This window comes from Condylostylus longicornis, unplaced genomic scaffold (assembly GCF_029603195.1).
Source record: "Condylostylus longicornis isolate FDR11 unplaced genomic scaffold, ASM2960319v2 ptg000013l, whole genome shotgun sequence".
Lineage (NCBI taxonomy): Eukaryota > Metazoa > Arthropoda > Insecta > Diptera > Dolichopodidae > Condylostylus > Condylostylus longicornis.
In genome coordinates this window covers 5,101,711-5,124,868 of record NW_026577982.1, presented here as the reverse complement: position 1 = coordinate 5,124,868, position 23,158 = coordinate 5,101,711, and the positions used below count along the sequence as shown (strand labels likewise).

Here is a 23,158-nt window from a genome sequence, read left to right as displayed (position 1 = left end):
TCAATTTACCAAAATGATCAAAACATACTACTTAGCGACAAAATAATCATTTTCTGGAAATTGACAATCATTTTCACGATTTTGTGGAATCTTTTCCTTAAATAAATAAGGTTTAGCCTTATGTTGTATAATATTGAAATTATAAAAGTGTTTTTATTCATTTCAGAGTATACGCAAGAATAAAACTTAGACGAATAAATATTAGACGACGAAAAATTGCGATCCGAAAGCATTCACATTAAAACTGGAATATTTCACCTAAGTGGTATGTAATAATTAAAAACATAAGGTTTATTACTTAATTACAGTGGTTTTAAGTTCATGAACACATTTATATGTAAGTATATGAATCTTATCTAATTTTGCCTGAGAATAACCCATACAATTATATTTTTCATATTATGTACGTAATGTACATAAATAACAGGAGTAATAATAATATTATGTATATATATTTATAATTTTATATTTATATATAAAATATACATACATATATTGGATTGAAACAATACTTAGTATGCAAAAGTGCTAACTGACAGTGTACTTGGGTTAGTTCTAAGTTTAATGGTACCTAAAAATATAATTTATACCTATATATAAATGTGATAGAAAAAACCAAAATCATCAAAATAAACCGTGTTAAATTTCTAGGTACTCCAACATTATATAAATACTATGTATGTAATATGTGCAATACTCGTATAATATTTGTAACATTGTGTATAAATTTAATGCAATATATAAATAATATAAGAATAAAAAAAATTGACAATAACACAATTTTAAAATTTAGGTCATATAATGTGATTGTACAATATTTTTTATAATCTGTATAACAGTATACAATTTTAATTTTTTTTTTATTTATAATGCAAGTAAGTATATGTAAAACAAAAAAAGAAAAATTAAAATAAATTTTCATGAGGGTACACCAACAAATAATGGTATTTATATGAAAATTCAATATGACAATGACAGTAACTGAATATTATTAGTCACCAACAAAGCATTTTTTTTCTTATTTAAAATTTATGCTAGAAAAACTGTATGCAAATAGAATGAAGAGCCGGCTAATGTAATACTTAAAATATGTTTTTTTTTTCAGTGTACTTCAATTTTACTCTATTACATTTAAGTACTTAATTCTAAATTGATTCTATAGTTCAATTGAATAATAAGAATTTTGTAATTAATATTTGTGACTCATAACACGTAAAATTTAATCATTTTCATGACAGCATTCGAACAGCGTTGATCCCGGTCTAATTGACTCCAAGAACTTTATTCTTTGAGTTTAAACTTAATAGTCTCTGGGTTAAAAATTCCTTTCAAACAAATTACAAGATACAGGCCAATATGTATGCATATAGTTATAGGCTGCTACTGCGATATATTTCAATTCCTGGCGAATAAATCGAACAATTTGAGTAGTAGTGGTAATTTTTCACAAACCATATCATTCTAATAAGCGGAAGAGAATATTTTATCTCATATATTTACATACATGAGCTTTTCCGAAAGTATATTTGCATCTATCTTACTCGTACATTGAAATTAAATTTTGCTGAATAGGTGAAAACGACTTTCAACATGAACTTGGATCTATTACTTATGCTGCGAGCATTTAGTTTTATTCTCCTTAACTTGATTTTTCATTTGAGAATTGATTTTTTGAAGGAGGAAATCGTATAACAGTTGGAAAAAGTATACTCAACTATACTATAGCAAATATTTTAAAAATATTGAATTTCAAATCATAATAAAAAATATTTGTTGTACTACTTGTTTAAATAATGCTTACAACATCTTGTGATTATAAACGAAAATAATGTCAAATTAATATAAAATTTCTAATCATTTTCTACAAATTATGAATACATGAATAATAAATTTCCTCATAAAAATTTAAAGAGCAGAAATACTATTTATAGCTACATTTATCAAATTATAATAAATAAATAAGCATATTAATATTTCCTAATTTAAATATTCCCGATAAATTTGAAAATTAACATAAAAAGAAGCAAATTCACGTAAGGTAAGTGTAGCTAATACTGACAGTGGCGGTAATACTGACATATATGAGGTTTTTTATAATTATTAAGAGATTTTCTCTATACAACATATATATATATTTTTATTTCTAGATTAATTCAAATTATCGCAATACTTCCTTTTATTTAGTTTTGAAATAACTCCAAAATATTGAACATAAATCAGTTTTGTTTCCATAGACCTAGCAATGGTGGGTTGAATTGGAGAATTTCTTATACTTTTTGCTTAATTTTTCCGATTTTGTTTTTATTGCTTTTTGACTTATTTGAGGGTTAAAAATATATGAATTTATATTAAATTAAATATTTTGATTATTTTTTATCTTATTTTATAAGTAAATCGGAGTAAAAACATTAAATAAATAAGAATTTTAACAAATAATTTCTGTCAGTATTAGAAACATCTAAAATTCGACCATGCTTCTATTACTGACATATGTATCAGTAAGACGTCAAAAATCCGTATTTTTATAAATTACGTCATTTTTAAAATATTTAAATTTTTATTTTCGTATTTATTTAATTAAAATCGAATTTGAATTTTCTTTCTAATGTCCGAATTCTGACACTAAGAATTTACTACAGGTTCGGAGTATTTTACCTTTAAAAACTGGTGTCAGTAATACGATCTAAAGAGGGTCAATATTATGTACAAAATTATGTCAGTATAAAGTTTTAATTTTGATATTCACTTTAATTAATTAAAATAATTTCTTTATACTTTAAAATTGTTTAAACTATTTCAGTCAAATGAAAATCGATTACATTTGTGAAAACCTATATCTGACTACGACCTTTTTACCTTTTTAATAGTGATATTCGTCTAATAAATTGTGTATCAATATTGTATACAATACTGTCAATAAAACAGTACAATTCGAAAATTACTGTAAATGTTAACGTCATAACAAATATCACAACGGAAATGGTTCTCTTTAAATAAGAAAAGTAGTCCTTTTTAATAACCCAAAATGTTGTTCTAAAAATTGAGAATGGGTTGCTTTCGTTACGTACTTAATACATAAATAGTCTTTGTTAAAGCAAAAAGCAGCTTTAGAATATATTGATCTGATTTCTTATAATTTCGTGTGATATGGTACATCATATTTTCGGTATTATATTTAAGAATACATTTGTAGCAAATATTAATTATAATACTTTATAAAATATTATGTAATTTCGAATTAGATTTTCATAAATTTCTTTTAAAAATTTTTATTTATTCATTGTTGCATATTAAGACTACTAGTAAAAGTACATTCTACAGTAATAATAAATTCAAATCAGCTGAATTCCACATATTTTTCCCTTTAATTCAATAAAAAATATGTTTTTTATTTTTGTATGAATTATATTTTGATTCATTTTTAATTTTTTTTTAAATAAAATGACATATCCGTAGAAATCTAAATTATTATTCCATTTTTATTGAATATTATCATTTTAACCATTTTAACCATTATTCATATATAGAATATAGATACAGCATATGAAATTACATTGTCAGTATTAGGAACACAAACTGTCAGTAATAGACACAAACATTTGCGGATATGTCAATATTAGGAACATTTTTTCTTTTCATCTTTAATCGAAAAATTATGAATTAAAAAATATTTTGATTAAATAATTTTATAAAAAACATTATTCTCAATTATCCAAATTATTCAAAAAATCGGAAACACGATCATTTATTGTGTCCCACATATAAAATATCTCACGCCAAAGTTAAATTTGTTGCGAAATATGTCAGTAATAGGGACACTTACCTTATATTACAAGTTGTTAGAAACAAAAAACAACTTCATTCTATCTAGACTAGACAATTCTATAAAGCTATCAAATATATGTAAATATAGATTTTATTCAACCACAATAACTATTCACGAAGTTGAATGAAACTAGAATATTTTAATAATTTTTCAAATACCAATATGGTTGAATTAAAAATATACGCCTCTGCTCTTCTACTTTTTTTTTATCTGACTTGACTTTGAAATTTAAAGTTTACCATTTTATATATCTATAAACTTATTCCATGATATCGTATACGTTTACACAAATAAAAATTAAGTTTTAGGGCAATTTAATTAAATTTATTAACCTCATGGAAATAAAGAAATTGATTTACAATATATTTTTATTGTCTAGAAGGAGTTTATGAATTGAAAGTAGTTTATAAAGTGAAATCTATATCCAAATACATATAAGGTATCTGTACCATGTATTTAATTACAAACATACTAAGGTAAAGAATTAAATTCAGACGCAAAATATACTCACAGTGACAACTAATGGAACAGATTATTGGGATCGCTGATTGCTTTCTAAATAAAGTTGGGTCAAACCAATGGTTTGTATTGTAGCACTTTTCCCTTCAACAAATGAAAATTTTGCTTTTAAATACAGTCTATGTAGTCTATGTACCTGTCACACTATTAAAATTATTTTGATTCATATACAAAACTATTTCTAGGGTTGCATATATTTAGGATGAATGATTTATGCAGTCTTTGAAATAAAGCAAAAATTAATATAAAGTGGGGTTAACATAATGCTCGATTTTAAGGTTTAATTTTGTGAGTTAAGAAAAATAATTATATTTTTTAATTTCATGGAATTTACCGTTAACTTTTTGCGTTAATAGAAATTTGAAAAAGCTTGCGGTTTCGGAAATATAAGGTGTCAAAAATTCAAATTTTACAAATTTCAAGAGGCGATAACTTGAGAGGGGGTGGAGATGGAAAAAAATTTTCTTCTAGCGAAATGAACTATTTGATAATGTCTAAAAGCTCCTAAAATTTCAAGCTTCTTTAGGCTGTAGTTTGGAAAAAAAACGACATCAAAAATTTGCAAAAAAAGGACTTTAGATACCGGTAAATTTGAACGGCCATTTTGTTTTTCTAAAGTTCAAATATAGTATGCCGCGCTAGGGGAAGCAAGCCGCTGCTTTTCTGCGTTTGCAAAATTTCAAAAATGCTTATGGTTTCATTGCAACAAATAGTTAAAAAAGGCCATTTTTAGGGTTTTGGGGGGGTATAACTTCTAGAGGGGAGGAAATAGGTAAAAATTTTGTTCTACAGAAATAAGTTTCTAGTAAAGATCTATGTACATATAAAATTTCAGCTTTCTATCTTCAAGGGTGTAGAAGTTTTGTAAACAGACACACGGACAGACGGACGGACGGACAGAGTGAAACTAATAAGCACTTTTTTTCAAAAAATTTTTGGAAAAGTGCTAAAAATGGTGACTATTCGGGAAGTATAGATAATTCTGCTTTCAAGTAGCAATAAATAGAAAACGTTTTGCTTAATAAAGAAGTACATATATGACGTCCTTCCATATATATTATCCGTATGTCAGTTCAAGTAGATGTTTGAGAAGAGTTATATGACATTGTTGTTATACAACTCTTATACAAAGAGTTATACAAAAGTTGTATAACTTCCGCTTTAAAAGTCATAGAAATCCTCAAAATATCAATTTTTGATCACTTATTGTCCTGGCAACAAGTTTAACTATGATTATTATCAAATAACTTACACAAAAAATCTTAAAACAGCTTCTAAATTATTTTCTTAAATCTGTAAATTGACCCGTAATCCAGTTTAAAATAGTGGGCTAAATGTTACGCATCAATTCTCTCTAAGGTATGAATAAATGCTTGTTTATAGAGACAGAGCGATAATCAGGCGGACAGCCAGATGTTTACATTTTTCTAGCTGGGAAAAATTCATTGTTGTTGAAAATCAGCAATTGCTAGCGATCACTATACCTCCCAATAATGTACGCAATGTGATCAAGAAAAAACATTAGCACTATTCTTAATTTTATGTTCCAAATGTGTTCTATTTAATCAAAAAAAAAGAAAAATTTTGAAGTAAAAATTCAATTTGCTTGAACAAAATTAATTTCTTCAAACAAAAACAACTAAAATCAAAATCAATTTAAAGTAGACCTTCAAAAATAATCGTTTTTTGCGGTGATTTTTATTTGCACTAAAAAAAAAAGTGTTTTGCACACTAAGTATGCCAAAATGTTTTCATGTTTTCTCTCTCCGCCACCCTTTATTTTTCTGTTTGGCACATCAAATTGCGGATCATTATAATTTCAAAAGAGAACAATTTTTATGTAAAAATAAATTTTGCATACTTAAAAGCTTTTTTTTAAAATGTTTCCTACACTAAATGTTCCCGTTTATGAAATCTTTGTATACATGTATTACGATCGCGATTCAATTAAAATATAAGAACTTGATGGAAGAGGAGATGAAAATTAAATATTTTACAGCCACTATGCGGAAATTACATTTTTTTATTTATTTAATGGAATAAGTTGTTCAACAGAAAATATAAATATTAAATACTTAATTCTATTTTAGCTTGTACAAGGTGATACTTGATACCTGGTAGTTTTAGTTATTTTCCCCCTTTTCGGATCGAAAAACTGGATTGTGCATTTTCGATTATTAGATCAATGAAAGGGTTATGTCAAATTTCTTGAAAATTTTTCCCTTTGAAGCTGATTTCGATTTTAAAAATAATTAACAATGGTTTATACATATTACCCAGAATATTTAGTGATTTAGTAAGTAAATTAAGTGAAGATGTCGGTTACAATATTTCACTATGCCGACATTAAATGATGCACCGACTTTTTTTACAAAATGCTCAAAGAACATAATGTTGACCCTAATCGTTCGCTTCACTTATTTTGAAATGACACGAGTAAATAATTGGATGCTATTGTACGTACTTTCTTTGCTATGCACATCGAGATTTTATACATTGCAAATGCGAAAAATATATTCGTATTGTAACTTTTGGACAGGCAAATAGAAGAACGATAAAGTCAGCGATAAAATCAAAAACGAATATTTTTACGATCACTCTGTAAATTTATTGCCGACAATATTAATTATGTAACAGAGCAATCTGTAGATTACTTTTAATCTATTGACACTTATGTCAAATATCGTAAAAATCAAAAGTTTATATGTATATAAAGGAATCGTCGTTGCGATTATTGTATCTCTCTCATGTACTAAATTTAAATTGTGAAAGCTTAATGCAACTTAGATTTTTCAGAATATAAAATGAAAAACTTAAATGAAAAATATTAGTGTGCAACATAAATTCTATATACTTACATAAGTAAAGAATTATGTGTACTTAAATAAATGAATTATGCATTTCCTATACGCTAATGTACTAAAATTTAAACTGAGTTAAATATTGTAACATCTTTTCTTCAGAATCCAATTGGCAATCAGCAGTATTAATTTTTCTAATTTACCTCTAAGCGACATGATTAGCAATATTGACCACATCAATCATTAAAATACAATTTAAAATAAATTTGGTGTTGCCAGAGTGTTACCGACAGCAATATCTAAATAAAGTTAAAAAATCACTTCTAATTTAGACTCAGAAAAATGTTGCACAAGATAATGAAAATGCTCTATTAACACTTACTTCAAAATTAAAAAAAAGAATATTTAACTAATTTCTAGTTAATGTTCCTCCAAAAATGAATTGCTCTTAGTAGAGTTTCATTTTCTGTGATCCGATTTTTCCGAAAATTCCTTAAAAATTGTCAAAAATGTAAAATCGTCTGGTAATGAAAGTTCGGCTTCCGAACATTGATACTTTCAGAAAATTTGCTATTTTATTGTTTCATAAAACACAACTGAATTGAATGATTTTTTCTCTAACTGATAAAATTGTTTTTATTCCTGTCAAAAACTCAACATAACCTCCCTTATTGAATGGGATGTGGTCGGTAAATATTAACGACATAATGATTAGCATAACATTAAAGCAGTCTATACGTATTTATTTGCACATTATACTTATATATGCACATATTTTATTCTTTATTATAGAGTACATTGTTTTAGTCAATAATCAGTTCTAACCGCAGACAATAATAATAATGAAGACAAAAGAGGACATCGGTGATCAATAGTACTCATAGAAAATTTAATAAATATAGTTCATGAATTTTGTTCAAGTAAAAATGTTGAGAATTGTGTGAAGAATATTGAATTTCAACATAAGCAGGCACCGAAGAACTTCGATATTATTCCGATATGAATTGGCAAGTAGCAATAATGACGACCGTAAAGTATTCGGTTATTGTAATGACAATACTCCACAAATTATATTTTCATAAATATTGTTTTAATTTCTTCACTTCAATTCTAATATACTCTGCTCTCTCTTTGACGTTTTCCCATCATTCACTCCGTTCCGTCCCTTTAGCGTTCTATCTCATTTTATTTATATTAAAGGGTAAAAATGGAACAAAATAGATTTTAATAGATTTTTTATTTTATACATTTTATTTTAAGTACGTATGTATGTACAATATGCATACACAAATATTAACATTATATACGTACACAATTTAGCTTTCAGCATAAGCTTATATTTACAGCAAATAATTTTTCAATTGCGCAAATATTAAATAAATATTTTCCATTCATCTAAATAAAAAAACATTTTATTTACAGGTTGAACTAAGAGGTAATAAAAAAAAAGAAATGGAAAGAATTTATTTTAAAATTAAAACGGAAATTATATAATTTATACACGTATGTATGTAGTGCCTGCCAGTAGTGCGCCCTGTTGCTCAAAATAAAAAAATTTATTTTCAATTGAAAATATTATTAATGTAGGTGACATTAGCATTTTATAATACAAGGAAGTGTTAATAAAAATCTATGCATTGTTTAATCAAATTCAGTACGATCAATGTGCAGAAGCCCACAAACTTCAAAATATATTTTAAAATCGTGTTCAAAAAAAGTTGTACTTTTTTGTAATAACCTAATTTACATATATTTGAAATGCAGATACTGTAAGAAATCTTAAAGAATAAAATTTTTTTCGGAATTTTAATATAAATCTCAATTTTTAAGAATTAGTTTTGTTTTTTACTTTGGAACAGTTTTAGTTCACTGACCTATTTTTCATTCATAATGAATAATGCAGTAATAATAAGAATATAAAATAAGTAGTTATTGTAAGACTCATTAAAACACAGTCTTATTGTAATTCTTTTCATAGATAATAAATTTTGTTATTGTGTAATGAGCCTGTATGTAAATGTTATTCATTATTCTTTTTATAAAATTAATGTCCGATCATGTACAGTAAATTCTTTGAAACTATAATTTACATTTCTAGTAAAATGTATACTAGGTATGTATAACCGTTTACAAAGTAGACGAATTCTATCAAGTTTTAAAATAGAAATTCATAAATATTTACAATTGTAAAATTTTTATAAAATTCTATGTAATTATTAATTTCATAAAAGTGTTATAAATTTTAGTTAGGTATTTGAAAAGACCGGCTTTCTTTTCGTACTTCTGTCAATAGTTTTTCAATTCCCCCATGTTTTCGGGCAAAAAAATTTCAAAAAGCCGAAAGCAAGGTTTATTTCGGCACTTTAAACCGGAAGCGAAATATAGCTTAACAGCTTGCTCGAACTTGATTTTAAAATAGTGTAGACTCTTTAAGTTCATTGATAAAACATATAATGTATTATGATTTCGATTGCGCCAATTAAAATGCTCAACAAAACGTAGTATGTGAATAAAGTAAGATAAAAAGGCGCTACTTTTATTTCTTTCTATTTCTTTTGTAAAAGTACCATTGTCCATGAGCGCAATATTTAAATAATTCAATAAACTCATGTGTGCGTCCTAAGTTTGTCGAAAATTTTGCAAATTTGTAATCACCCAGTAAGTTTTTGCTAATAGAAAATAGTGTGATCATTAACATAATTTCGTTTATCATTTGTAATTAATTAAAAAAAATTAATATTTTGCGTATATAAATGCATATACACATATACGAGTACAGATAAATGAACGTATTTTTATATAAAATCTTTTATGGATTTTCAAAATCATTCGAAATAAATCACATATTAATGATGTAATTAAATATGTAAAAATAAATTATATGTAAATATTTACAAGTTAACTAAAGTAAACATTCCAAATATTACAAGTACAATTATGTATGTATGAATTTCATATGGAGTTGTAACACTTTTCTACTTTCACAAATGGTATTTTTTCAATGAAAAAATTATTTAATTGCTACACTTTATTTTCTAATACGCAGCATTAAATTGGTAATTATAAAATCAACATGAATTAAAATGAAATCGAAAATTTACGTAGGAATCCGTAATATGCCACTTTTGTATTATACTAATTGCTTCTGAACAATTAAAACTGGGAGCGCTTTAAGGTGACCATTAAGGGACAACATTGCCCACAAAAATAACTAAGCAAATTGGGCCTAGCGACCAACGGGTAATCTGGGGAAGGGAAGGCACTCCGCTGCTCCTTCTCAATGAGTTTGGAGCGATGCTCCATAAGAGAACGGACGGCTTCAGTAGGGCTTGTCGCTGATGGACATGCCGTTGTGAAATATTTCCCCGCAAAAATTACTCAGATTCATCAAAAATGTCGCCCCCGAGGCGGTGCTTTACGCAACAGACTGGGCGTTCCTGGTTGGAGACACAACAGATCTTATTTCTATAAAATATTTCTCATAAATTTTTTTCAAAATTTTACTTTGGACTTTTCTTTGATACATTCATTGATAAAGAATATTCCGAATATGACTGATGTAGTCAAACTTAAATAAAACTCGTGTTTAAAATTTGTTCAGAATATAAATTTTATCAAGTTGTTATACTTACATACTTACTGTTTTTTTATTGTCTAAATATTAAATGTTACATTTAATTTCAACACTCTGCAATTTTTTGAAATTCCTAAAAAAATTTCAAATTTTCAAAACTAATAGTAGTTTACCTTAACACCGTGATGCCCCATAATTATAATGCTGATGCAAATATTTTGGAACTAAAATTAATTTAAAGTACTTGTACTTGTACGTTTACATAATTTCGTAGTAATTTATTTGAAATACATAATTGGTCAGATTTTCAATATACAAAAAAATAACAAACTATGTGAATGGCAAAATTTAATTTTGTCTTGTTCTAGTTTCCTTATACATCTATTTTATAGATCTTGAACTAAATTATTTAAATTTAAAATATTTTTTAAAAAATTTCAATGAAAATTTCTAAATTTAGCACAAAAAACAAACTTGTTAATCTCATGGTATCAATAAGTACCTTATTAATATTCTAATTAAAAAATATTTAGTTTGAAATAAAATAATTTTGCATTTACTTACTCAAAAAATTCTACAGAATTCAATATAATTAAATACTTATTGGGCACTTAATTTTGCTCTGCATCAGTAACTGCTATAAATTTTTGTAATACGAGTATTTTAAATTAACTTTAAATTTTAAGATGTTTAAGTAAATTTGTTCCTGCACGGTAAAGAACTTGATTTTAAATACATTACAACAAAAAAAAACATTTTTGGTATGACATCAACAATTTAGATTACTTTCGTGATATTTGAACACGTCATGTATGAGATTTATAAGATTTATTCTTAGACAATATCACGCAATGCTAATAAAAAAAAGTCTTTGTTTGAAATAAAATCTGGTATTTGTTTTGAACATTCAAAATTTTGCAGATTTTTTCGGTTCTTATTAAAATGTTCTATCCCATAATAACAAAAGAAAAATCTTATCAATTTTAATAAGTAACTAATTTGAATAAAATTTGCACAGAAGCCTGATATTATATTACAGTCTATGGTCGTTACATGAGACTATACTTATAGTATAGATAACAAAATTGACTCTAAAATTTTTTGGAGTCATACTTAACTTACTTTGTAATCGTCTTAATGAATTTCAACCTCTGCTTAATTGAAACAAATCATAAAGTATGTAACTGTATTGTATGTACAAGTTGTATGAGACCATGAATTAGGTCTTACAGGACTATTTATTGAACACGAGTATATGTTAGATTGATTTTTACATTAAACATTTATTTTTATTCTAAGTAAATAATAAAATCAAATAATAAACTTAAACCTAGCTATTTATGGTTTATACAACAATATCTTACACAATCATACATGTCCGTTCATACAGCATCGTACCGTATTCTTATATTATACCAGCATAAACGTATTGTAATAAAATATATGAACAAGTGCCTTATTTGTTTCCAAGTTATCTATTTCTTGACAACCTGTGAGCATTATTGGACGGATATTTACAATTGGTACATAGTCTAGGGTTAAATTTATGTTTATCTATACTAAATTTTGTCTGTCTAGTGAACATACACAGTATAATGTACGAATGTACTATATAATTTAAGTGTATTCTGATATTTTGATCATATTTTTTTATGTGATGTAATAATGTAGGAACTTTAACACAAAATATTGTTATATGACCTTGAATTATTATAGTGTAAACACAATGCAACACACAAACAGTTTGCATCTTTCTGGTATAAAAAATGATATTAAATTCAAACTATTTTTCGGTTTTCGTTAAATATCTTAAAGATTAAAATTTGATTTATTGAAAAATATTTTTGGTTTTTTTTATCTTATTTTTAGGAATAATATGGAAGTAAATTATTGTGAATTATTTTTTTGTATTTAGAACCGCAAGATATAAAATAATCATAAAATATAAAAATATTAAGGGGGAGAACCAATTCATCTAATTCAATATAATGAAGCACGTAAATTTATGTGTGAAGCACATGTATGTGTGCGTACATGTACCTATGTATGTATTATATTTCCAAAAACATTTCATTAAAATTTAATTCAAAACTATTATTAAAACGAGAAAAAAAAAAGTTGACCTTGTCAACTCTGTGATACCCGTACGAATTTGTTATCCTATGTGCGAATAAAGATGCCATAACTGACTATGGGACAGACTATCACTTTGAGTTGCCGTATTACCATATTAATTAATGCAAAATTTCAGTACTGTGAGTTTTTCAAAGTACTGTGTGTGCCAAACTACTATTTAATTTGTATGGAATTTTATCAAACACATTGGCCCTACTAATATATTCGCTTGTGTGAAATTTCAATACCATAGCTTTTATAGTTTCTGAGATATAGCCAAATAACTTTTGAAGTTGTATGGCAGGTACCAGAAGGAGCCAAGTAATTTCAACGACTTTCATGAGACACATTGGCCCTACTAATATAATCGTTTGTGTGAAATTTCAATACCACAACTTTTGTAGTTTTTGAGATATAGTCAAATAAATTTTGAAGTTGTATGGCAGCTACCCGAACCGGTACTCCGATCATGTCCAATTTAAAAAGGGTTCTGGCACTTACTACAATAAATCATTTGTGAAAATTTGGTGTACTTAGCTCAATTAGTTTTTGAGTTATTGTTCGGGCGGACGGACGGACAGACAAAGCTAAATCAACTCAGAATTTGACGCTGATCAAAAACATACACTTGAGTCTATATCTAAGACCGTTATTTCTTAGCGTTACAAACGGTAAGGCAAATTTAGTATACCCTTCGAACATACGTTCGTACGGGTATAAACATGTTTTAATCTCTATCATAAATAGCACATAAAAAGAACAAATTATTTTCTGATTTGGTCTTAATTGGAACTCACCTGTGACTTGAAACTATACACAAATGTTATTTTTTTTTAGAAATTCGATTACTCAAAATATTTATTTTCTAAGAATTTCGGCATCTAATTTAAATAATATTATGGATTTCTCCGTTTTAAAAATATTTTTTGTAATATTTAGAACAGCACTTCATAATAAAGAGCTCTTGAGCTCTTCTATAAATGAATCAAAGCAAATATGAACTTTAACTTAGTTTAGTTAAGAGAAAATATTAGATTTGTTTTTATTGTTCTAAATAAACAGATAAAGACAGACCACTTAAGATTGAAATCGATTTATTTAACAGGTTATCAAAATTTAAGTCGTTTTTTGATTTAAACTTGGTTTTACCAAAATTATTTAGCATGTAAGTATACCTAATAGTGTTCTATCTCAAAATGTATATGCAAAATTGAATTGTAAACAAAATGAAAATTTCAGTATACTATCATCATAAATTGTAAATTTACATCTCATACTTGTACTCTCCTAAATATAAAATTTTTTAACTTTACCCTTGTATAAGGAAAGTCAATTGAGCACATTTAAATGTAAACTTAAAGTGACGATCAATTGATTCTATTGAAAACTACGTAACTGCTACAGTTTAACAGTGTAACTAAAATCGCACAAATCAATTACGGTATATAAGAGAAAGCCTTCCGAATTAATTGAAAACAAATATATTTACACACTCCGTTACAAGGGAAATCTGTCAATTAGTAAAATTCAGAGATCTGCGAATAAAGCAACTATAATCGATCGATAAAATAATTATTTCAATTATTTTATTAATTGAATACTATTAAGAAATTCATGTTTCATTAAATATTTAATTAACCAAGATCATAAATTAAAAATCGCATTCTTATTTAAACTAAAAACCACGTAAAAACCTTTCAAAGTTCAATTTTATTGGAATTTTTTATGTAAACGCAGTTACGGTTGATTGCAATTCAATTTTTACAATTTATTTTTTTTGTAAAGTTAATCAATTTGTAAATTTATTATAATTACCGTAAAATTTAATTATTTTCAATTTTTCATAATCTTATACATTTTTATTATGAAACCAAAATTATTAAGATTTCTTTTCAATTAAATCTTGTACTTACTCGTAATAAACCAGGAAAGCAACAAAAATGAAACGAAATTTTCATTTCTTCGGATTTACAATTTTATGTGATGTGACGATTTCCTCTTCATCAAAAACTTTCACACCTCTATAATATTAACATGAACATGTTAATGTTACCTTTGCTCTTCCAATATTTCAAATCTTCAAAAATCAAAAGCACTCCAACTTTTGTTATGTTATATGTACAGCAGTTATCAGATACGCACAATTTACTCCTAACATAAAATAATAGTTTGAAACAGTTATTTAAAAGTGATAATTTAACACGTTTTATGTCGGTTTATAACCTATAAAAATTTCAAATTAAAATTAAATTTTAATCGGTCTTGATCACTTTTATACAACGAAAAGTAACAAAGAATCATTTAATATTATAAAAAAACGACTTCTGATTTGCTTCTTTACATAGTCGTCCAAGCCAATTGACTTTTGGTAATATTTTTGCAAGTTTAATATTTGAATTCTTACATGATCTCCAGAGCCGACTTTTATTTTCCGGAAATCGTCCATTTAATTAAACTTAGGGAAGAACCATACTCGACTTGGAAGGAATTTTGAAACTATTCCACTAGGTGTTGCTTTATTATCGTCTGAAACAGGGTTAAACTCTTTGTAAGAAAAACTAGATTGTAGATTTTACAATCTACAAGAAAGACTAAAGCAAGGTCAGAAGCTTGAAGTCGAAAACTTGAAGTTAGAAGCTTGACGCCAAGCTGAGTCTTTGAAAAAAGAACAAAATGGAGTCGTTCAATGGCAGTTTCGGCATATAAGGTGAGTTCTGCTTTTACTGTTGCTATGTTAAAGTACTCCTTCTGATTTGCGAATTTGTACACTATCTGATTTGACTTCCAGCAGCATTTCTAAGCTCGGAATGCAATTCGTATATTAAGCCTGTTTGTTCTCCCACCTTTTCTTACGTAATTTTTGAATAAGTAGCGTACTTTTTCTATTCAACGTGGTTGAAACTTTTTACTTAATTGTGATATTTTATAACATTCAAAATTAAACTGTAAAATTATCATTATTTTAAAGTAGCTGTCATTACAATTTTTTGTTACAAATGTTTACCTTTAAGAAGTCAAAATGTTTTCGTAAACTACAATAATTTTTACACCAAAAAAGAAGAAAAGAAAACTTTAATTTCCTTTAAAGACTTTTTTCACTTTTCAAAGGCGGAAACAAAAGAAAATCTATAAAATTAAATTTGACTTATGATGATAGATGGAAAAATTCAAATCATCTTATAAAACAAAAAAAGAACGAATGAATTTCTTTAAAACAAAAACCAAAAATCGTTTAAAATTTAATTTTTGTAACTTTCGTTTTTTTTCTCAGTTTTCCTGCTTTTCAATGATTTTTAAAGAAACTATTAAAACAAAAAGCCTACAATTACAAATCTTTTGTCTTCTATTTGTTTTTTTTCTCCGTGTTCTTTCTTGCCTCTTCAAACCTCAATTACACATGCTTAGAAAATTATCAAAAAAAAAGTTTTTTTTTTGCTCTCTTGATATATTTTTAGTTCATGAGAGCGATGCTGTAGCTCTTAAATGTACGAGTACTTGCTCTATTCATTTCCTATTGAACTAAATTTTTTTCTTGTAGGATATGCGCAAGTAGGAACGTATGGTACTTGTGCACTGCCTCTTGTCAGCCCGCACAATTGAAAGTTTTTGTATTACAAATTGATGCAGAACTGTTACTTACGACATGAAATAAAAATAATTTGAATCAAATAAAAAAATCGACTAAGTAAGTATATATAAAGAATCGAATAGTTTTGCCAATTCATGAAAAAAATGTTTTCCCGAATATTTTACGATGCCTTCGAGTAAAAGTATTTTTATATGCTTAATCTTACGCTTTAAACTCAAATCAATGAAGTTTAAGACGTTTTTTATTAGAGGTGTTGAACAATTTGGCCAAACAAATTTTTTTGCACCGTTATTGCTAACAATACTTTTGAAGCACTGCAAAGTATTCTCGAAGTTGTTGAGCTACAATTAGATTGTAAATAAAAACAATCTTTGTATTAAAATTATGTAATACAGAACTGAGAGCTAGTTTTATTATTAAGTATAGTTAAATCGACATTAATTTTTATTATGATGATATGCACTTTCTTGTTCCTTACTCTAAATAGAAAACGGGCAATAGATTCGAATATTGTGAGCTTTAATGACTTGTTCGAGCAAATTTGAACTTAAAAATATAATAATAAGGTAAAATGGATTGAAAGCGCAACACGATTTACTTTTATTCGCCGAAGTGCCACTTATTTAACTGTTGTAAATTTAAAATGGAATATTGAAAAATTTGATTAAGTAAGTAAGCACATATACACTTTTCCTCTTTCAAGAGAAAGATACATTAATTAATATGATAAATACAGACATTTGCACACATATACCAAAAAATAATAAATACTTAAACCAAATGTAATGGCATTTTTATTAAGATCAAGTTATCGGTACATGCCTAATTATCGGTGTCGATAATTTGACTTTAATAAAATTGCAATAAAATGAGTGAAACTGGCGTACTTAATGAAATTTCATTTGGAATTTCCAAAAAAAAAATTTATTGTGAATTTAAAATTTGCATAATATTAATTAACAAAATATATAGTAAGTATGTATGTATATGTATGTTGGTAACGTTTATTATTTTACACTTTCCCTTTATTAAATTAAAAAGTAAAAGAGAAAGAAATAAAAATATTAAAATTAAAAATTTTACTCACCTTTTAATTTTTGTTTGAAATGCACGCACCAATATAATTTATGTGATATTTTGCGGCTTAATTCAAAGTAGAATATAAAGACAAGGTATGCTACTGTCAACTTGACAGATTTTATTCACCTTGTGTTGAATATCAGAAATTTTGTTTGAATGCTACTCATAAGCTTTTCTTTAAATAAAAATCACTTTTTTTTTATTTTTCAATACTCAATTTCTAATTCACTTAAATTTTTAATTTTTTTTATTTTAAAATTTGTGTGTTTTTTTTTATAATCGTACACTAAAATTCAACTGAAAATAAATAAAAAAAAAAATAAAATAAAATTATCACTGTATTAAAATTTGTAATCTTATAAAAAATGTTTTTCTCACGTGTAATTTAAATTTCATATCTTATTAAAAATGTAGTAAAGTGATTACACATGTACTTAACACGTATATGTAGTGCAGTAATTGAAAGAAATAAATTTTATAATAGTCACAGCGAACACACTGACACAACAAATACCTATATTTATTTTTAAATTTACACGTGGGTTTGTGTAAGTGTGTTTTTTGCTTTGTGAATTCAAGTGAATTTCGCTTTTCCAATATTTTTTTTTATTATTTCTTTCTTTTCATTTATTTTTTAATTATTTTAAATTTATTTTCGATTTTCATACAAAAAAATAAATAAGTAGAAAATTTTCATGTCATTGCTATTTAATTAAATTTTATTAGTGTTGTCGCAATTGTAAAGTAAATACGGTGGTTGCTGCCGTTGTCGTTTCTTGTAATTTTATTTTTTGCAGATTCAGAATTTTTGTACACTATGTGCAGTGTGGTGACACAATTCCTTACTTCTTTTATTCTTGCTGTTTGTGTTTTTTTCTTATTACTTGTTATTTTTGCTTTTCAATTTTTCACTTTTTTCTCACTTGTGCATTTTTAATTCAATTGCAATTGTACTTTTTTTTGTTTTTTATTTTGGTACTTTAAAATTTATTTTAAATTTCTCTTTAATTCTTTTCTAGAATTGAATTTTGATTTTTTTTTTTGTTATTGTTGACTTTTTTATTCCATACAATCAATTTGTCATTTAGTAATTTTTGTTAAAATTTAAAAAAAAAATGAAATCACATACTTAGTAAGTATACCCAATAATTGTAAGTATTTATATATGTACATAAGTATGTATATATTTTTTTTTTGCTTAATGAAAATTAATAGGGTTACCAGCACTTAAGAATTGGTAAGAGAAAAATAAAATACGAGACAATTTTTGAAGAAATACTAGTGAAAAAACTTTATATTCACAGTTCCTCACAATATTTTCCGATTGTTTGAAGAGGTAGAGCTGCTGATGGATTAAACAATCAATTCTAAACAGGTAGAGCTGCTATTTTCAAATGGATCAACAAATTTATATAGCCATTCCCCATGAAAAATATAATATGTATTACATTAACTCTCAAACTCTGCTTCCCGTAAACAGAAAGAGAGAGGAAAAGATTCACAGAGTTTATTGGAAAAATGATATATAAAAGACATAGAGAGTAAAAAATAAACTACGTTCAATACAAAGAATGTCCGGAATTCAATGGCTTTCCCAATTCGATTGTTGATTCTCAAAATTGTTTGTTTTTTTTAACAATTATTTTTCCGATCTTCTTCAGGGTTTGCCTCACACAAACTCTAAGTATATTTTGTATAATTTTAATTCTAAATTAAGATGTTTTTATGTTAAACAAGTAATATAATTTTGCAGATTTGCATAAATACTAGTTTTTATTCAAATAACTGTCGTTGCGTAAACGGTATTATGGGGATAATAAAAACAATGCAGCGTTTGGTGAGCTTGTCGTTTTATTATTAAACATTTTATGTTCTTATATATGCTGTATAATAGAAAAGCATGTTAGTATTTTATATTACATAAATGTATGTTATCTACATTGAAAACATATTACATGACTACGTACATATGTACGAACTTATTTACTTTATTTTTAGCATTACTATCTTAAGAGAACACGATATTTTCATTTCCCGATTTTGTATTTATTTTTTTGTTTTTATTCGTTATTCTTACTTTTCTTTTCTACTTTCAGCTATTCTTATTCCTTAACCGACATATACACATGTGTGTTTGTGTATATCTACTATTGTAATGAAGTTTCACAAGAGAAAAGTCAACACGAATAACAAACGGATGAAAAAACAATGATAACACAAAAAGCAGTTACAATAAGAATAAAAGTAAAAGAACAAATATTAAGAATCAAACACAAAACAAAGAAATGAAACGCTTTTCTGATATTTGTATTAAAAACAAATAGAAACACAAATTTTTTGGGCGCTAAATGCATGTGAATATGGTACATAGAAGATGTCTATATGCTTCTATATATATACCCATTTATTATATACATAAAACTTACTGAACGCGTACATATGTACAGTGCTACAGATCCTACAACAAAAAAGAGCAATTCGAATTTTAAGTAATACTTTAAAAGGCACAGTGTGGAATACGTTCCAATTTTACTATACCCTCCTTATCAAGTATACGAACATTAAGTTCGTATAAAACTAGCTCGTAAAATTAAGAAATATAATTGAATATAATAAAAATTTTTGTTGAGTTGGAAACTGAGAGGAGCGTCCTTCCAAAAGAACAGTAAACTTTCTCTTTCGGAAACTAACTTAATTCCACTTCCCGAACACGGACTTTTACGGGGTAAAAGTGGCTTACCGCACGTCCTTTTTTCCGACTTTTAATTATCAAACTCATATCAACAAAATAACTTAGTATTGACAAGTGACCGTTTTCCTTCTTATATAAGAGGTATGACTCTTGCTCTTCTGGGTGTTCTTCCGCAATCATTAACTAATTCTTTATTTTTCTTGAATTTAAACCAATCTTATCCTAAGCTCAAACCGTTCTTAAATTTATTTAAAGTGTTTTATTAAATCAAATATGAATTAACTTCAAATAATATCAAACAGTCGTTCTCCTAATGTACCAATTAAGATTGCCCATATTAAACCTAAAACTACTTACATCTGAAACAATAAATAATAAAATTTTCTCAATAAATTTCTAAATTTTCTTTCTTTTAACTTTTGATTTTTTGTTTTAGCAGAACAAAAATGATTTTTAATACCATTTTCATGATTTTTTAATTCAATTGCTGTATTTTTCAATTAAATATCGTTAGGATTGAAAACTTTAGTTAAAAATGGAAATGAAATTAAAATCAAATTTTAAAAATTTTATTTCTTTTCTAATTCAATTATGCACAAACATATTAAGCAATTAGTTTATAGTTTCTATTCTATGAATGAATTCAAATAGAAAAGAAATTTTTTTTTAAAATTCAATTTTTAAAAATTAAATTCAATTGTTTCTTTAAAACAAATTTTTTTTAACAGTAGAATGATGCCATTATTAATAATAAAGTTATAGACGTCACTTAGAATATTTCCAGCTGTCCTAGTATGATTTTTATGGTCTACTATATAGAAAATAGTCTGTCATATGGTCTACTATATAGATATAATTGTCTGTCATATTAAAAACTTGAAAGTAAAGACTGTAGCTTGATCCATATCCATTACACCTAAATCAGTAGATAAATTTGTATTATTTCTAATAGAGCCTTTTTCAAATTCGCATTGTATTACAATAGTATAGAAAATATTTTATTCAAACCAAATTTCTCTTCTCAAATTTTCAATAGAAATTGTTAGGACGGGTTCTGTTACATTTTATACTCGTATATGTACACATATAAATTTTCCCTACGAATTTGCACGCTATGCCGAAATTTCACATCGGATACTGAAAATATGATTTACTAATCTTTTCTAAGGAGCAACTTGGAAATTTTTTATGACATTTAATGGAAATTTTTCATGATAACAATAAAAAACGTATAACAAAATCAGATTTCAGAACATGTACTTTTTCTGCGGTAAGGTCCTACTTTGAATTTTCAAAAGCATTTACCATTCAAAATTTTTGGTACTCAAGGGCTTCTGTAATAAGAATGTTTTTGCAATTTATTGTCATAACATACGGTTATAATCATATATTTAAAATTTTTTTAATAATATCCTGAATTTTTTCAATATTTCTAAATTAAGTTATTAATTTACAGTTAATTTTGCTATCACAAAAGGCTTTTTGAAAAATATTTAAATACTTAATTCTAAAAATATATCAATTTCGAAAAGGAAATATTATGCCACTATATGAAATATGAACTCCCTATATTAATAAAATATTATTTTGTAAAGAACCACCTATTGTGTAGTGTTGTGAATAAACAAAAAATTAATATTTTTTAGAATGAAATTACATTAAAACTAATAATAATTCTATATATTTATATACATAAGTATTATAAGTCAATTAAATTATACCCCTAAGGCTATTATAATTACATATACTTTCAGTTTTTAATTAGTTTATGTAAATATTTGAATGCATTATGAAAAATAACTATGTATATAAGTACATGTAATTGCTAATAATGAAAATGATTGAAAATTGAAATATTTATTTAAAAAAATTAAATTATGGGTGGCTATTTACTAAAATTTAACTAAAAATTTTCAATTATTAAAATTGTTATATTGTATACTTATAGATATTTTTACATTATATAAAGTAATTGAGTAATTAACTATTCACATAAATAATAATAATTACAAACAAACTTTATGCATATTTGCATCTGCTTAAAATTCATTTTCACATATGAATGAATTCTAAGCATATAACCATATTTACGCACATATAGTAGATATAGTATACTACTTCCATACCTAAGCATAATATGTAGATAGGTTTTAATTTTTGGCCAATTTATATATGTATATATGTATGTAATATTCACAAAGTCCAATAAATAATAGCGGTTTTGTAAAAATTAATTGGAAAACATTGGAAAATATCATAAAATGTTTGTATATGTATACATGTGTGTATAATCAATTAAAAAAAGGATTTTTAGAAAAGGTGATTAAAAAATTATTTTACCTTATATAAGCATTTAATCCGAAAGGATTAAATTTTTACTTTCATAAATTTTTAAAATTTCTAAAATTTTAATTTATTGGCATATTTTTTTTTTGTTCATTTTATTTTACAAACTGCAACCAGTATTCGCTTAAAGTTGTTATAAAAATTTATTACGTGAGGTCAACACAATCATGAAAATAATTTGAGTAATATTTTCCCTTTAAATATTGTCCAAATCAAGATTTTATGTTAAAGCATTAAATTTTTAAGAATTTGACTTGGAAAATTAAATTTACTAGCCCTTTAAATAAGGTTAAACGATTTCTACAGGTTGATTCTGAAAGGAAGCAACAAAGAATACCACTTGTTAGAGAATCAAAAATGAATAAAACTTTTGTTTCAAAGTATGTACCAAATCCCAAGGGTTTCCGAGACAAGGATTTTAACGAACTTTAACGAATTGTCGCGAATCTATGCTTGCCCAAGTTTTGTGCTTATAACTTCCATTCCAAAAATGATATGGGTTTTAAAGTTATAATAATTAACTATTTTTTTTTGGTATTCCATGTAATTTTGGGAACACAAACATTCGAACTTTAGAAAAATTCTAATTTTTACCATTTTATACGTTTTTAGTTTT

The 23,158-nt window shown here is 25.9% G+C and overlaps 1 protein-coding gene across 6 annotated transcripts in view; it reads right to left on the bottom strand.

The window, feature by feature from the left end:
- The window catches only part of LOC129605207 (tetraspanin-9), a 115,601-nt gene that overhangs the window by 87,936 nt on the left and 4,507 nt on the right, over positions 1-23,158 (bottom strand). For 3 of the 6 annotated variants that reach the window (XM_055514815.1, XM_055514819.1, XM_055514821.1), the window contains exons 1-2: positions 17,931-18,533; positions 17,512-17,801 (exon numbers count right to left, since the gene is read on the bottom strand). The gene's annotated coding sequence lies outside the window, so the exon portion shown is untranslated. Of the gene's footprint in view, positions 1-17,511; positions 17,802-17,930; positions 18,534-23,158 lie in introns of those variants that run through there. The other 3 variants (XM_055514816.1, XM_055514817.1, XM_055514818.1) reach the window with 3 other exon arrangements.